The sequence below is a fragment of the Pituophis catenifer genome, unplaced genomic scaffold (genome assembly GCF_029215685.1).
Source record: "Pituophis catenifer annectens isolate HBS135680 unplaced genomic scaffold, rPitCat1.0.hap2 SCAF_5, whole genome shotgun sequence".
NCBI classification, from domain to species: domain Eukaryota; kingdom Metazoa; phylum Chordata; class Lepidosauria; order Squamata; family Colubridae; genus Pituophis; species Pituophis catenifer.
Genome location: NW_027256885.1, coordinates 55,861,393 through 55,879,644, shown reverse-complemented (window position 1 = coordinate 55,879,644; position 18,252 = coordinate 55,861,393).

Sequence of the window (18,252 nt, the reverse complement as noted above, 5' to 3'; positions counted from 1 at the left end):
TCGATAAATTGTAATCCACATAGGCCCACCAAACCCAATTGTTTTATATTGCCTAAAAAAAAGGTTCACAGAGTTCACAGAGCCAGAGAAAAAAAAGAAAAAATAAAGTCTTTTACTGCATGTTTCCCTTTGAGTTTCAAGAGCTAGGCTGTTTAAAAATAACAGGTTTCAGTCTTACACTCTCTATCTCAGTTTTCAATTTTCAGTCTGACCAACTTATAACACCCAAGGTTATTTCTAGTAGTCAGTTCATATCTTTATTTACACAATTTCTCAAGGCTGCAGCTGCAGTTCCCAGCTTCCACTTCCATCTTCTGTCAGTAGATGGCACTCTAGCTCTGCTACTCTCTCTTCTTCCTATCCTTTCTCTTTCAAGCAATATATTCCAGTTTAGTCTTTAGGAAAAATAAAATAAAATAGTAACAAAAAAGCAAATCAACTTATCCAGATATTATGGTAATCAAAACCTCTCTACAATCCAATAATATATTTGAGATATCCAGTCCAGCTTTTAAATACAGGATATTTTCACTCTTTTCTAAAAGTTTCTCCAGCCTAACTTCCTTTTCCAAGGGCGGCTCTAACAGCTCTTCTCGATGCTTTGCAGGGGATGTGGAGAAAAAAAACAAACAAATCCACCTCCTTTTTGGAGTCCCACTTCCACAGCTACTTCTCAGAGGGACTCTTAACTCCACTTCTAGTAAAAAAAAATCAGTGTTGGAAATCGATCACACTGACAGTCTCTCTCTTCAATGCTTCCTTCCTGTGGCTGCCCCAGCTTCGGTCCGGCACACAATAGCTGTCTTTTCCATTCCGTCGAGTTTGAGAGCCTTCTCTGGATCAATCAGGGAGTTTGCAGACTCCCTGAGATCAGCAGTGCGCTTTCTTCATTCCTCGCCCCTTCGAGGCAATTCTGGTCCAAAAATACCATCCCGGCAGCTGGATTCAGCATTGTCCCTCGTAGCTCCCAAGGGATGTGTCGTCTCACCGCAATGCTAGCCACATCCTCCTTTACAGCCCTCTCTAAGTTGTAGTCTATCATTATTTAATTATTCCATGTTTTAATATATTGCTCTAATACCACTCACCATATTATTTGATCATATATAATAATGCCACCATTTAATTTCTAAGCTTCCCTCTTGTTATTGCTTTTATTTTATTATTTATACACTAATATTCCCCCTTTCTCTTATTTGTATCTCTATTCTAACTTTTAATCATGTCACCCTTTTATTAAAAGAAGTTTTCTTTCTATCCAACATCTCTTGCCCACTTTGGTGCTTTGAATCCTGTTCATTTTTATCGTACCTCCCATATTTCACTCTTTACATCTATTTGTATTAAGATACAATCATTCATTATTTCATTATTTAATGTTTCAATACACAATTCTAATACCAATCCCAATATTATTTAGACATACAAAATTATTCTAATCATATTCTTTACAATCATCAAATCTATATAATTCTGATACCGTGTTTCCCTGAAAATAAGACCCTGTCTTATATTTTTTTGAACCCTGAAATTTAATTTAATTTAATTTCCAATTTATATACTGCCCTTCTCCCTGAGGACTCAGGGCGGTGTACAGCCAAGATAAGAACATAGAATACAAATATTAAAAACAGTTAAAAATATATATAAATTTGGCCCGAAAGTTAAGAAGCCACAAACTGATTAAAAGAATTTAAAAATTTATTCTTAAACCAGCCCGGCTTGCTGGAAAAGATGGGTTTTAAGGGCACGACGGAAGGCATTGAGGTCATGGATTCTCCTTATCTCAGGGGGCAACTGATTCCAGAGGTTAGGAGCCCCCACAGAGAAGGCCCTCCCCCTGGGGGCCACCAGCCTACATTGTTTGGCTGATGGCACCCTGAGGAGGCCCTCTCTGTGGGAGCGCACGGGTCAATGGGAGGTTGTCGGTAGCAGCAGGCGGTCTCGCAGATAGCTAGGCCCTATGCCATGGAGCGTTTTAAAGGTGATAACCAACACCTTGAAGCGCACCCGGAAGACCACCGGGAGCCAGTGCAGCTCGCGCAGGAGCGGTGTTACATGGGAGCACCATGTTGCTCCCATCACTACCCGCGCTGCTGCGTTCTGGACCAGTTGGAGCCTCTGGGTGCTCTTCAAGGGGAGCCCCATGTAGAGAGCATTGCAGTAGTCAAGGCGAGAGGTGACGAGGGCATGAGTGACTGTGCACAAGGAATCCCGATCGAGAAAGGGTCGCAACTGGCGAATCAGGCGAACCTGACAGAAGGTCCTCCTGGTAACAGCCGTCAGATGTTCCTCCAAAGAAAGCTGCCTATCCAGGAGGACTCCCAGATTGCGAGCCCTTTCAGTGGGGGCCAAAGACTCGCTCCCAATAGTCAGTGATGGAGTCAACTGACTATATCGGGATGCCGGGAGCCACAGCCACTCGGTCTTGGAAGGGTTGAGCTTGAGCCTGTTCCTCCCCATCCAGATCTGCACAGCCTCCAGGCACTGGGACATCACTTCAAGGGCATAGTTGGGGTGGCCTGGGGTGGAGATGTACAGCTGGGTGTCATCAGCGTACTGGTGGTATGTCACCCCGAAGCCACGGATGATCTCGCCCAGCGGCTTCACATAAATGTTGAACAGAAGGGGCGAGAGGACCGATCCCTGCGGCACTCCACAGACAAGAGGCCTCGAGGTCGACCTCTGCCCCCCTGCCAACACAAACTGCGACCGGTCAGAGAGAAAGGAGGAGAACCACCGCAACACAGTGCCTCCCACCGGCAACTCTTCCAGCCAGTGCAGCATGATACCATGGTCGATGGTATCAAAAGCCACTGAGAGATCTAACAGGACCAGAACAGAGGAACAACCCCTGTCCCGAGCCCTCCAGAGATCATCAACCAACACGACCAATGCCATTTCCGTGCTGTGCCCAGACCTGAAACCCGACTGGAATGGATCTAGATAAGATGTTTCCTCCAGGAATTGTGGAAACTGTCGCGCGACCACACTCTCAACAACCTTCGCAATAAAGCGAAGGTTGGAGACAGGACAATAGTTAGCCAATATTGCCGGATCCAGGGACGGCTTCTTGAGGAGAGGCCTCACCACCGCCTCTTTGAGGGCAGCGGGGAAGTGACCCTCACTCAACGAAGCGTTAATAACGCCCTGGAGCCAGCCTCGTGTAACCTCCCGGGAAGCCAGTACCAACCAGGAGGGACACGGGTCCAGTAAACATGTGGCCGCACTAAGTCTCCCCAAAATCTTGTCCACATCATCGGGAGTCACAGCATCAAACTCCTCCCAGATAACGTTCTCAAGACTGTTCCTCGTCACCCTGCCCTGATCTACCCAGTCAGAGTCCAAATCCCCCCGGATCTGAGCGATTTTGTCATACAGGTATTGTCCGAAATCCTCCGTCCTGCCTTCTAAGGGATCCTCCCGCACTCCCGGATGGAGCAGGGAGCAGGTCACCCTAAACAGGGCGGCTGGACGGTTCCCTGATGACGCAATAGAGGTGGAAAAGTAATTAAACTTTGCCGTCTTAATCGCCACTAGGTAGGCCTTAATATGCGACCTTACCAGTGTTCGATCAGATTCAGAGAGACTGGCCCTCCAACCACTCTCCAGGCATCTTTTCCGGCGCTTCATTTCCCTCAGCTCCTCAGTAAACCAAGGAGCCACACGGGATCGGCACCGGGTCAGAGGCCGCAAAGGCACGACTCGGTCCAAGGCCCCACCAGCTGCCCGATCCCAGGCAGCTACCAGGTCCTCGGCCGAGTCATGTGCTAGATCCTCAGGAAATGGCCCAAGCTCCGTCTGGAACCTATCAGGATCCATCAGGCGCCTGGGGCGGATCCATCTAATTGGGTCTGCCTCCCTGCGGTGAGGGGTCGTGGTTCAAAGATCTAGGCGAAGGAGTGAGTGGTCAGTCCATGACAAGGGTTCCATGTCTATGCCCCCTATAACAAGACCACTCAACCACTGGCCAGAGACAAAAATCAAGTCCAGAGTGTGACCTCCCCTGTGAGTAGGGCCATGAACTAACTGGGTCAGGTCCATGGCCGTCATGGAAGCCATGAACTCCCGATCCACCTCAGATGTTTCACCAGCGGATGGCAAGTTGAAATCACCCATGACTAAAAGCCTGGGTGTTTCTACTGCCACCGTGGCTATCACGTCGAGTAGCTCAGGTAGGGCTGTTGCCACGCAGCAGGGAGCCAGGTACGTAAGCAGCAAGCCCATCTGAACCCCACGGCCCCACCTCACAAGGAGGGACTCACATCTGGCTATCTGAGGCACAGTGGTCTCCCTCGGACCCAGATCCTCATTAATAATAACCGCCACCCCCGCCCCTCCCCTGGGCCCTTGGCTGATGGAATGCTCTGAAGCCTGGTGGGCACATTTCAACCAGAGGGACGCCAGCCTCTGGGCCCAACCAGGTCTCCATAATACCCGCCAGGTCCGCTCCTCCCTCTTGAATAAGATCGTGAATGAGGGGGGCCTTATTGACCACGGACCTGGCATTGCACAGCATCAGCCAAAGGCCCAGATCCTGAGTATCTAAGCCACCTAGTATCCGAGCGGAGCCTTGGGGACCGGGGCAAGCAATTGCTCTCAGACAGCGAGTGCGAGCCCCCAACACCTGATATGGTCCCCTGCTCCCGCCATATCTGCCCCTCCCATCTACCGTGCTGATGGTACAACCCTCATAGATATCGTCCCCCATCCCTTGCCCAATCCCTCGTCCAGTGCCCCCCAAATCGTTACCCTGTGCCGGGCACGGCTCTGACCCTGGTGGATTTCCCCCCCCATCCGCCATAGTCGTCTTCCCAATATCTCTAAAAGAATAATTACAACCCCCCCCCAGAACCCCTTAAAATCTTTTAAAATTTCCCTAAAAAACCCCATAAGTTCTTCCTTGCTCCATGCCATCTCTCCGGACTCCAAAGTCCGTCATCGAGATAGGCCCTCGATAACGTGGGGGGCCAGACCTGCGAGAGGGGAGAATCTCGCAGGGCGAGGAGTTCCAACACCGAATACATATAATCATCGGGGGAAACAAAGTCCAAGGGTGGGGGACCACTGATGTTATGAACATAGGGAAAATTCCAGTCCATGGTCAGGCCACCAAGCTCCACTGTCCTCTCACGACAGTGGCTAAGGAGGTACATATCATTCAACCCCGAAAGTTTCCAGGGCGGCTGTCTCTCACCAAGGCCAACCCATGGAGACTTTGATAGAAGACTCAGGGGTGAGGATAGCCATATTCCGCCTCCTCCGGCCTCGTGTCCATAGAACCAGTATCCCTCCTGGGATTAGCAGCATCAGGGAATCCAATATCCAGCTCAAAGGAGGTTTAAGTTCGTAAATGTTCGTCATAGAAGTTCTACATGGTATGGAATCCAGACAGGCCAGATAGAAGTGGGGGAAAATTAGGAATAGTTCAGCAGGCCAAGATGGATGGGTAGCTATGATCGTAATAGGCCAATAGGCCAAAACTCAGTCCAAAGGAAGGAGGAGGGGGGGAAATTCAAACTGCATAAGTTTGTAGTCATTTTCCGGCCCCCGTAACCCTCAGCCTTCCATTCTAATGGGTAAAGCTCCCCTATTTCATCCCCCCCTATCCAGCTCTCCCTGGGGGGGGTCTCTGGGTCTCCATGGAGGTAACCCTTCCCCCAAGGGTCATACACTCTCCAGTCACCCCGAATCAGATCTAAGTCCACTGCTGAAGGGTCCTGTGCCGTCTGTTTGGAGGTCTGTTTGGAGGTCTGTAGGCCCTTGGGAGCCGCCCCAACATCAGGCGCCATCACCCCGGTCACCACCGCGGCTGCCACAGTCCCCATCGTCATCGTCACCATCGGCCCCCCCACGGACGTCCCCAGCCACCCCCTGCCTCCAAGGATCCACCTCGAGGCATCCAGGGGCGTGGGGAACCTCCGTAGGGGCCTCACAACGCCGACGTCATCCAGGAGCTGCCGCCGCCGCCGCCATGATCGCCTGTGGCCACTGCTGCTAGCGCCGCTCCCCTGCAGGCCGCTGACTGCCATCACCCACCGCCGTCCCGACATCATCCCCCTCAGAGCTGGGATGGTCCGGGGAGCCGACAAAGCTCCCAACGGGCTCCCCAGATGCTGCTTCGCCCGGGCGGGGGGTCATGGATGTTCAAAATGACCCCCCTGAGCCCCCCCAAGCCGAGGCATCGCCCCAAGGAGCTGAGACTCAGCGTCGGAGCGCCATCTTGGACATACGCAGAAGAAGAAAGATAAAAAAAACCTAAAAAAACAAAAAATAAACGCTTGGCCTTATTGCTATGCGCTCAAAAGCCCGATTGGGCTTATTATCAGGGGATGTCTTATTTGGGGGGAAACAGGGTAGTAATACACATGTTTATATTAAAGTATGTTCTTTCATTATTTAATTGCTCAATGTTTCAATATATTATTCCAATGCCAATCACAATATTATTAAAACGTACTTAATAATACCATCATTCAGTCTCTAGTTTTCCCATTTTATTGTTACTTTTATTCCATTATATTAAGGTATGTATATACCAATGTTTCCCCCTTATCTTATTTCTACATAACGTCTAATCATGCCACCATTCTAAAAAAGAAGGGAAACAAAGAGAAAAAGAAAAGCAAATCAAAACATCAAAAAAAGAGAGAAACCCTTTCCTTTCTTATCCATCGTCTCTTGTCTGCTTCAGTACTTTAGTTGTTATGCTTTCTTTGACTTGCCTCCCAATATTCCTCTCTTGGATCTTTATCTCTGTCTGCATCTACTTGGCTATTCAATCTAAGTATTTCTCCCATCTCTACCCTCTTCCACTGCCTAGTGTTATGAGTAAATGCCTAACTCTGTATATATCAATGCATGGGTTGATCCCTCCTCCCTCACCTAGCCCTTCCCATGACCCCTCCTTACCTTGACTCCGCCCTCGCAGTACATAAGCCCGTGCACAGGGACCCACCAGGCCAGTTCCAGATGTGTACCTGAAAGAAAAAGAAATGGTGTAAATAAATACCTTTGAAACAAAGACAAACCGTGTCTGTGGTTATTGGGCAAGATCCTTGGAAAATAATTCACACCTAGCTTCCAAAGTATCTGCCCAAACCCCTATCCCTTGTTCAAAAGTATCTTCCTGTATCTCCAATTCTCTTTTCAACTCTCTTAAAATATTTCCCCCCTGGTTTAATTCATCAATCACGGTTATTTTTATTATCTCCTCCTTGTCTTCTTTTGTTCGCTGGTTTTTTGGTTCTATATTTTCCTCCATTCCTTTTGTTAGCTCCTCCCTTTTCTGAGTGTCTAGATCTTTACTCATCATCCCTCATATAGTATTTTCCATTTTTTCCATAATCTCCTTAAATCCTTTCTCCATGATGTTCTTTGTCCTTTGGAAAATCAACGCCATCTCCTTCAAAGTTCCACTCATTTCTTCCTTACGAAGCATCTAATTTTGTTTTTAAAAAGTCCCACTTTTGTCCAGTAGTCCAAGAACCATTTATTCAGACATAAAATTGCCCTTCAAGAAGTACACTAATCACAGTTCTTTGTATCCCATAGGTAATCAATCAGTTCCGTTTAAATAGTCCCAGAAGTTATCAAAAGCCCCTTTACATCCCCTTTACAGGTTCAATCTTCTAGCATAACATTCAGGGGTCACTTTAATTAAATAACTTCCTTGTTCTCATATTTGAGTCTCCAATAGTCGTGGGGTAGTTAGCTATAACCCAGTAAATATTTTCACAATCCTTCATATAAGTATTCCCAGACTTGTATATTTTCCTTTGGTCAGCAGGTGGTGCTTTCAACTTAAATTTCAGTGTTGCCACTAGTCAGTCTAATTTTAGTTATTTTGATTGTAATTTTAAAACATTACCATGCCTTCCCAGTTTAAGAGTCCAATTTTCTGTATTTTAGAGATTTATTGTTTTTCTCTCTTTAAATCTTTTGCTTCCGGTCTGGTATTTTTCTCAGAATGCTTAATCGCCACTTTAACAAATAATTCTGAGCAAGTAGTTCTAAATTATTCCTTGGGGTTAGGTTTTACGTGAAAAGGAATCCTCTCCCCCAGTTCCAGTCACTGTTCACCTACTTCACTCAAGCACCAGTCTTAGTTGTTCCTCGGTTGTCCCATCTTCGTGGCAGCCATCTTTAGGTTGCCTCTTCTCCTCGCCGTTGCTTCACCAGGGTGGCTTTGGCTCCTTTTGGAGCCCACCAACAGGAAGTCTGAATATAAGAATCTTGTTCCTCCTGATTAACACCACCAACAGACAACCACATGACATCAGTGTAGCACACAAAGCAACCAAAGCCCTCTAAAACATCCTAAGTAAACTTCATGATTTTTATTACTCTATTACCATTGTATTTCTGAATGGTCACTAACTAAGATAATTGTTAACCAAGGAGTGGCTGTATCACTGTATTTTGTATCAAATTGTTAATTTAAGAATTGAAAGAAACCCTGAACATCAGAAAAAAGAAGCATCTATACAACATCTTCCAACAAAATGGACATCCATGCAACTTCATCAAGAAGTGTGTGACCACTCAACCCAATATAGCAAAACCAACACAAGCTGTAGGAAAGATAAAATTGCCATACATCAAAAACATCTCAGAAACCACCAACAGACTATTACAACCACATGGCATCAGCGTAGCACACAAACCAACTAAAGCCCTCCAAAACATCCTAAGTAAAACAAAAGACCCAGCAGCCTCAGAAGAAAAAACAGGACTCATCTACAACACACAGTGTAAGGACTGCAACAGCCACTACGTAGGACAAACAGGGAGAAGACTAGCAGAGTGCATCCTTGAACACCAACTAGCAGTCAAAAGACATGATGAAAATTCACAACATGGACAGACATAACCATAGTTTAAACTGGGAAACCTGGACCATCCTAGACCAAAAATGCTAGAGAATTCCTGGAAACCTGACACTGACAAATCAGCCACCAATACACCCACAGACATAAATAGCATCTACAGACTATGCAAAAGAGACCATCAACAAGCCAACAAGGTCCCACCAGAAGTTGACAAACGGGCTGTTTTCGGCCTCCGGAGGACCTCCGGGGGGGTGGGAAAGGCCGTTTTTGCTCTCCCCAGACTCCTAGAGAGGCTCTGGAGGCTGGGGACAGCAAAAAACGGGCCTTCTCCACCACCCCCTGAGGCCCTCCGTAGGCAGGAAACAGCCTGTTTCCCTACTTCTGGTGGGCCCAGAAGGCCCGAAAATCAGCTGAGCTCACATGCCCACTGATATGGCTACATGTGCCACCTGTGGTACGCGTGCCATAGGTTCGCCATCACGGGTTTAGGGGCTCAGAAGTAGAGCATAGTGTTGTGATGGCTCCTTCTACCTGTAGGGTTGGTTCCAGTTGGTGTTTGTAGGGAAGAAATATCTAGTCATAATCTGTCAGCTTTTCATAACACATTGAAGATTTGGTTATTGCATGAGGTCCTTGGCAGGACATTCTGTGAGCCCATTTACTGTAATTGTGCAAATATGTGATGTTTCTTTAGTTTTTCTTTTCATTGCTTTTGTCTGTTGTTTTTACAATATGCTAGCCATCCAGTTTTATACTGAAAGTTAGGCAACCATATTAAGTGAATGAATTACCTTAATGTGAAATTCCAAATTTTCATCCATGGAATAAATATAATTAAAAATAACTTGCACTATCCTTGGAATAATCCCCATGCCATCTGGATCATGCAACTTCCCCTTGAAATAAAAATAAATTAAATTATTGCCAAGATTGCATATTGCATGAAAAGAATAAGATTTTTTAAAAAAATTATACTTACAATCAGTTCATAATTCACAATTCAGACAGTCACTAATGCCCTGGTCACCTCACATCTGCCTGGCTGATCCAATCTGACAGGGTTGGTGCCTCTGGGTTCCTTCCATTAAACAATGACATCTTTCAGGACCCATGCCTTCTTAGTAGCAGCATCTGCTCTATGGAATGATGTTCAAATAGCTCCCACTCTATTCATGGTTCTTTGAAACCCACTTTAGATTGTGGGGGTTGTTTGTTTTTTCTTTGTTCCCATCTGGTTTTATAATTTTTGCCAGATTATCTTCATATTTTTTGTTTTTTTGTCATTTCATTGTCTTTAAATATTTTTAACAATATGTAAACCACCCAGAGTCGCCAAAAGTCAGCAGACATATAAATTTAATAAATTTATTATTATTATTATTATTATTATTATTATTATAAGCAAAATGTACAGGCATGATCCAGCTAAATCTAATCAACTAACCCACTTATTTCAACTCTGAGAAATAACTACCTGTTATACCATACATATGTAATTAGGACAGTAATTAGGTAATAACCATAACAGTAATTAGGACAGGAATTTCTGTTGCTAAATGATGGGGGTCATAAAATGTGATGTCATATGATTGCATTGCTTAGTGGTGGCAATCCTGGCAGTCCTTGTTGCCATTGTTAAGTGAGGATTGGGGGTCATTAAGCAAGGACCTGTTTGTGACTTCCTATCGGCTTCCAAAAAGCAAACTCAATGGGAAAGCCAGCAGGAAGTTGCAAGTCCCAGGCAGCTTACAAGCAGGCCAGTGGGTGGGTAAGTAACTGTTGTGGCGTGAGCACGGCTAGGTGGGCTGGGTGCTCCAGTGTGTGGGAAAGCACAGGTGGCTCCTGCAGCCGGGTACAAGTACAGCCAGGTGCAGGGTGGGTACTCTGAGAGGAAGGAAGGCATACAGGGAGTTGGTGCAGCGCAAGCACAGCCAGACGCTGGGTAGTCCAGATAGTGGGTGTGTAGTTGGCTACTGCAGCCTGGCAGGATCATGGCCAGGACATGGGTTTTGTGGAGTGCATTTTACAATCTTATTATATTACTTTTATGTTAGTGTATTTTATGGCATGCTATATGTTATGACCTGTGGTTGTAACAATAAACTAATTACTTAATTAAAATGGAATCTATACTTTTGGTAATCTGATAAACAGAAACCTTATTCTCTAGAAACAATTACATTTACAGTTTTCTACAAATTTTCTACTGCACTAATTTTACTAAGGAACATCTTGCTGAGCTGTAACTTTTTTCATTTATTTCTATAATTATTTATTTATTTATTTATTTATTTATTTATTTATTTATTTATTTATTTATTTAGATTTATATACCGCCCTACTCCCGAAGGACTCAAGGCGGTGAACAGCCAAAAAATAAAACACATAGATTACAAAATTTAAAAGACAGTATAAAACCACATTAAATAATTTGGCCCGGGACAAATTAAAAACACCCCTAATGGTTAAGACAAATTTAAAATTTACAATTTTAAAAGGGAAAGTTAGGCCAGGCCAGCCTGTTGAAATAGAAAGGTCTTGAGGGCGCGGCGGAAGGTGCGTAGATCCGGGATCCTCCATATCTCCGGGGGGAGCTCATTCCAGATAGCAGGTGCCCCCACAGAGAAGGCTCTCCCCCTGGGGGCCACCAGTCGACACTGTTTGGCCGACGGCACCCTGAGGAGCCCCGCTCTATGAGAGCGTACTGGCCGGTGAGAGGCTACTGGTGGCAGCAGGCGGTCCCGTAAGTATCCAGGTCCTAAGCCATGGAGCACTCTAAAGGTGGTAACCAAAACCTTGAAGCGCACCCAGAAGACCACCAGGAGCCAGTGCAGCTCGCGCAGGAGAGGTGTTACATGGGAACACCACATCGCTCCAATAACCAGGAGGACACCCAAGTTGCGAACCCTCTCCATGGGGGCCAACGACTCGCCCCCAATAGTCAGTGATGGCACCAACTGACTATATCGGGACGCCGGAAACCACAGCCACTCGGTCTTGGATGGGTTGAGCCTGAGTCTGTTTCTCCCCATCCAGATCCTCACGGCCTCCAGGCACCGGGACATCACTTCACGGGCATCATTGGGGTGGTCCGGGGTGGAGATGTACAGCTGAGTGTCATCAGCGTACTGATGGTACTTCACCCCGAAACCACGGATGATCTCACCCAGGGGCTTCACATAAATGTTGTGAGTTGTTTTCCAAGGACCTTGTCCAATAACCACAAATACAATTTGTCTTTAATTCAAAGGCATTTATTTACACCATGTCTTTTCCTTTCAGGTGCACATCTGGAATTGGGCTGGTCAGTCCCTGTGCACGGACTTATATACCATGAAGGCGGAGTCAAGGTAAGGATGGGTCAGGGGAAAGGCTAGGTGAGGAAGGTGGGGTTAGCCCATGCACTGCCATATACAGAGTTAGACATTTATTCATAACAAATCCCCCTCTAAATGTCTAACGTTTGGAGTTGGCTCCGTACAATGCATAGCCACTCCTAGTTTTGATGTCAGGTACGTGTGTTGTTTGTTTGGTAATGGTTTTGTCAGGATGTCTGTGATTTGCTCAGAAGTCTCGCAATGTACGGCCCTGATGAAACCTACGTTCGATAACTGTCTGACGTGCTTGTGCTTGATGTCGATGTGTCTGGATCTTTGGCCTACTGCATCCGCGTTGGAAATGTCTATGGCCGCTTTATTGTCCTCGTGAATTGTTATTGGGTAAGCTGGTTCGGTACATATGTTGGAAAGTAGATCATCGAACCATACTAAATTGTTAGCCGCTTTTGACAGACAGATGTACTCTGCTTCCGCAGTGGATGTGGAAACCAAATTCTGTTTTCCCGTGTACCAATGTACTGGGCAATTATTGATGAGAAATATATAACCAAAGGTACTTTTTCTGCTCTTAGTGTCACCTGCCCAGTCAGCGTCCGCATAGCAGGTCAATACGGGTTCTTTGGAACTTGTCGGTTCTAGACATAGGTATGCGTCTATGCTATATTTCAGATACCTGATTATCCGTTTTACACCTTCCCAGTGGTATATTTTGGGTTCACTGACATGCCTGGATAACAGATTTACTGCTAAGCTGATATCTGGCCTTGTCCAAATGGCAATATATAGGAGGGATCCAATGACGGATCTGTACAGAGTGTTGTCCTTAAATGACTCCCCTTCTTCGTGTATATGTTTCAGGAAGTCTGTTTGCATGGGTGTTTCACATGGTTTAGCATCCTTCATGTTACACCTGTGTATAAGTTCTAATATTTTTTCCTTTTGAGATACCCTGAACCCATTGTCAGTTTTCTCGATTTGTACCCCTAGATATTTGTTGACTCTCCCTAGGGTCTTGAGTGTGAAATGTTCTCCCAGTTTCTCGGCAAATTCATCACACTTCCGCTTGTGTTGTCCTAAGTATAGAATGTCGTTTACGTAAATGAGTGCGTACTCGACTGATGTGCCCTCCCTCTTGACGAAGAGGCAGAGGTCCGCTGAGGTGGCGGTGAAACCCATGTCCCTGAGCGTTTTGGCTAGACACTCATACCATCTTTTTCCCGACTGCTTTAACCCGTACAGGCTTTTGTTTAGTAACCAGGTGTCTCCCTTTTTCGTGTCCTTCCCTGGGGGTGCCCTGACATAGATTTCTTTGTCTAGCTTTGCATGGAGGTAGGCAGTCTGAATGTCGAATTGATAGACTTCTAGGCCTAGGATGGATGCTATTACTAGGGCGCTTTTGACACTTTCTGCCCTAACTGTTGGTGAATAGGTATCCGTGTAGTCGTCTGGATACCTCTGTGCAAACCCCTGGGCCACGAGCCTAGCCTTATAGAGGGTCTTGTTGTCTTCGAGTTCCTTAATTTTGAAAACCCATTTTGTACCTATGAGTGTTTTGTCAGCTGGGACCTTAGAGGGGGTGTACACATTTAGTTCCCTTAGGCTAGCCATCTCCTTCTCCATAGCCTGTTCCCACCTATTTCTCCCTTCCTGTGGCAGACTGATTACTTCCTCGTATGAGTTGGGGGTCATTTTATTTGGGTGTATGGACATAACATAATCCTCAAATCTCTTTGGCATTCTATTTCTGTTGTGTCTTATGGGCCTGTTTGGTTGTGCGTCAGTGTCGTGCATGTATTTGGCTTCTTTCTCTGTGACTGCATCTATCTTGATGATGGGGTGGTCTTCCTTCCACCCTTTGGTGACTATCTCATGGTGTCTCGGTTTTTGCCTTTCTTGTGTTTCTGTTTCTAATGTGGTATGTTTGCCTTTGTCTCTTATGTTGTCTGTGTCTTCCTGTCTGATGAGTGTCTCGTTGAGATGTATCTTTGACCAGTTGGTGTTCTCACGGAACAGTGCGGTCCTGGATACGATGAACCTATTGTCCCTGTCGATGAATCTGTACCCTTTTGTGCCGGGCTCATACCCCATGAACCTTAATCTCTTTGAGACCTTGTCTCCCTTTCGCCTCAGCTGTTTGGGGATATGTACATCCGCCGTGACCCCAAATATGTGCAAGTGTGTTATTTTTGGCTTTCGGTCGTACATCACCTCGTAAGGTGTTTTCTCTATTACGCTAGACCAGAGCCTATTCAGTGTGTAATTTGAATAGGTGAGTGCTTCTGCCCAGAATGATTGTCCCAACCCTGCATCCTCTAGAGCGCATCTCATCATTGTTTGTAGGACTCCGTTCCTTTTTTCTACGACTCCGTTCTGGAACGCGGAAAAAGGAGAAGTAGTGTAATGTATTATCCCGTGCATCTTTAACCAGTTCGAGAAGTCCCTTGATAGGAACTCAGACCCCCTATCCGTCATTATCTGTCTTATTTTTGTGTTGTGTTGTGTCTCCACCCTCTTGTAAAATTCCTTAAATTTTTGGAATACCTCGCTCTTATGGTTAATGGTGTACACAAAGCCATAGCGGCTGAAGTCATCCACTATTGTCAGGAAGTATCTCTTTTTATATTTTATAGAGGGCTTCATGGGGCCCACAATGTCCATGTGTACCAGGTGGAAGATGGAGTTGGTGGTGCGGGTGGCCTTCCTAGGTCTAGGTTTGGTCTTTAGTTTAGAGGATTTACATACGGAGCACTCTAAGTAGTTTTTACAGCCTTTTATTTTCAGACCATTGGTACATTCTGTCATTTTTTGGATGACTGGGAAACTGGCATGACCCAACTTTCTATGTAGCAAGTGGGCACAGTCATCGTGAATGGGCTTGCCAATTAGCAACTTCCCTCTGTGTGTTGTGTCGCGGTTGTGTCTATCTTCAGTGGCGTCATCTTCCTTGTCCCCCTCTAGTTCGACTTGGGCATCGGTCTTGTTCTTTGTGCTTTCTAGTTGAGCAATCATACGGGTCTGTCTATTCCCCTTAGGATGGAGGTATGTTAGCCCTCCATCAATGACTATGTTGCCGATGCTTCTCCTGCCCCTGGTCATGTAGGCCTTTTCTTCCCTGAAGGTGGTCTCTATGCCCAGGTCTTTGCTGAGTTTAAGCGTTGCTAAAATATTGTGGGGTATTTCGGGTATGAGCAATACCCCCTCTATCTTGCCTATCCCGCTTATGAATGTATTTCCTTTCCCTGTCACTAGGACTTTGTTCTGATTGGCTACCTTAATGTAGTAGTTCTCCTCTGTAAATGAAGTCAGTATCTTTCTGTCATGAGTTGTGTGGTTGGTGGCTCCCGAATCAATGAGCCACGCTTCTCCCTCTCTCGTTTGTGGGCGTGTGTGTGTGTTTTCCCCAATCCCATACATGGATCCTGATCGGCTCTCCCTGGAGCTGTCTCTATTTCCCCTTCTGTCCCTTGGGTTGGGGAAGTCTCTGCGTCTATATCTGTTCTCAGTTGGGGATCTGTCAGGGAGCCCTGGCTTCCAGCCTTCCCTTTCCTTGCGGTAGGTGTAATCCCTTCCCCTCGAATTTTTGGGACAATCCCTCTTATAGTGGTTCCTGGAACCACAGGTGAAACATTCTGGGTAGTCCTGGTTCCTGGTCTGGAACTCAACCCTCTTTGTTGGTTTGCTGTCCCTGCGGCTGATGGAGCGGTCCCTCCTTAAACTGTCTTCTGCTATTATTCTATTTGTCAGTGACTCAAGTGTGAGATGGCCTAGGCTTATGCTATCTAGCTGCATTATGAAGTTATCCCAGCTAGAGTCCAGGGAGTTAATGACAATGCTTTTCATACTTTCCTCCAATATATCCTCCCCCCTTTGTATCAACTCAGCCCTTGTGGCATTCAGGTTTAGTATGTGTTCACCCATGGGAGTTCCTGCCCTGTGTCTAGCTGAGTGGAATTCCCTGGATATCTTGGCTGTGGTGGCAGCACTTTTACTGTAGAACAAGTTAAATATTTTCTGCTGTATTTCAGATACAGTTAGGTAATGGCTAAGACTGGGACATATGCTTGGTGAAATACTTGCTATGACTATATAATAAGCCCTGTGGTGCAAGCAGTCTATTTCTAAAGTCCAAGGTTTCGTGGGGGGGGGGGGGGGTCATCAATTAAAAATAACATGTTCTCCCTTAAAAATAAAATCTGGAGTTGATGATTCCACTGCATAAGGTTAGATCCATCTAATTTAAGAGTGGGAAAGTCAGTTGGTAAATTTACTGAGCTGTGTGGCAAATTACTCACAGTCTGTTGCTGTCCATGGTATCTCAGGTGAGGGAACTCACAATATGGCTTGGGGATGCTGTTTGCAACTCTGTATGGACTTGTATTTATGTTCTCCTCTTCTCTTCTTACAGGAGCCGATTGGGCATGCGCGAAGCCTATTTCGCGTCTGTAGTCGGTGGGTGAGTAGCTCGCTGTTGCTGCTCTTAGGCCTCGGCCTAGGCCTACGGTTGGGGGTTCGGACTCACCCCTGGGGTATCCGGCTTCGTCCCTGGAGGCAGGCATCCATCAATGGGCGGCTGGATCCCTGGTGGAAGCTGGGGAGAGGCAAGGAGGCAAGGAGGTCGTAAGTCGAGGACTTCTGGGGTTCGGCGGCGCGGCGGCGGCGAGTAGTCCCGATCCCTGGTCGCTGGTCCCTGGACATGCGAGGAAGCCTGGCGGAGGTTGCATGGAGGGTGAGTAGCCGGCGTGCCCCCCTTCCCTCGGGTCTCGTGTTGTTGGTGTGGTGGGTGGCGAGTTCGAGTCCTGCCATCTGCATGTCTCGTGTGTGATCGGTGCTTGGCGATCGCCCTCGTGGTGTGTGTTCCTCGGGTGGGGGAGTAGGGGCGATGCATCAACATCGATGGCCCCCCCGTAGTCCCCTTGGCTTGCGCTTGGCGCGAGGGGGTCGCATGCAGGGCCGGTTGCCACTGCTGGAGTCCTATGCGTTTTTCTGGCTTCGAGCTCGGCAGGCGAGCTCCTGATGTTTTGGTATCTTCTTTCTGGGTTGTCTTTGGTTGTTCCCCCATTTGTTTTGGGGTCTCTTTCGTTTCGCGCCATTAAATTTGAATCTCGGCTCCCTATTGGTTGGCGGCCATTTCAAGATGGCCGCCGGGAGCATGGCGCGAAACTGGAGCCGTTCAAGTTCTGGGTTTCTGCCAGGGGGTATCTTTCTCTTACCGGGCTGGCAGTCTCGTAGTCTTGTTCTTGGGAGTTCATCGCTGCCCCGTGATCATCTAGCAGGTCCCAGAGTTTCGCGAGGAGTTCCCTTTTGCTGATGGAGGCCTCCATCATTCTTTGTATGGTTTCTTTTAGCTCATCCCTCTCGGGCGATTCATCCCTTGCATACCTGGCTGCATTTTCTCGTGGCCTCACGCTCCTGTCTGTCTGGTCCAGGTCTCCCACTTCCATGGCAGTTGCAATTCTGGCTGTGGCGCCTTCGGATTCCTGCAGCTCTGCCATTAGTCTGGTGATGGACCTCGTGTTCATTCTTCCTTCCATTTCAGGGTAAGTTGTATTTCAGAAATTATTCTTGGGTTATTGGGCATAACCATCCTCTGCTACCATCTTGTGAGTTGTTTTCCAAGGACCTTGTCCAATAACCACAAATACAATTTGTCTTTAATTCAAAGGCATTTATTTACACCATGTCTTTTCCTTTCAGGTGCACATCTGGAACTGGGCTGGTCAGTCCCTGTGCACGGACTTATATACCACGAAGGCGGAGTCAAGGTAAGGATGGGTCAGGGGAAGGGCTAGGTGAGGAAGGTGGGGTTAGCCCATGCACTGCCATATACAGAGTTAGACATTTATTCATAACAAATGTTGAACAGAAGGGGCGAGAGGACCGACCCCTGTGGCACCCCACATATAAGGCGCCTCGGGGTCGACCTCTGCCCCCCTGCCAACACAGACTGCGACCGGTCGAAGAGAAAGGAGGAGAACCACCGCAACACAGTGCCCCCCACCCCCAACTCTTCCAACTGGTACAGCATGATACCATGGTCGATGGTATCAAAAGCCACTGAGAGATCTAACAGGACCAGGACAGAG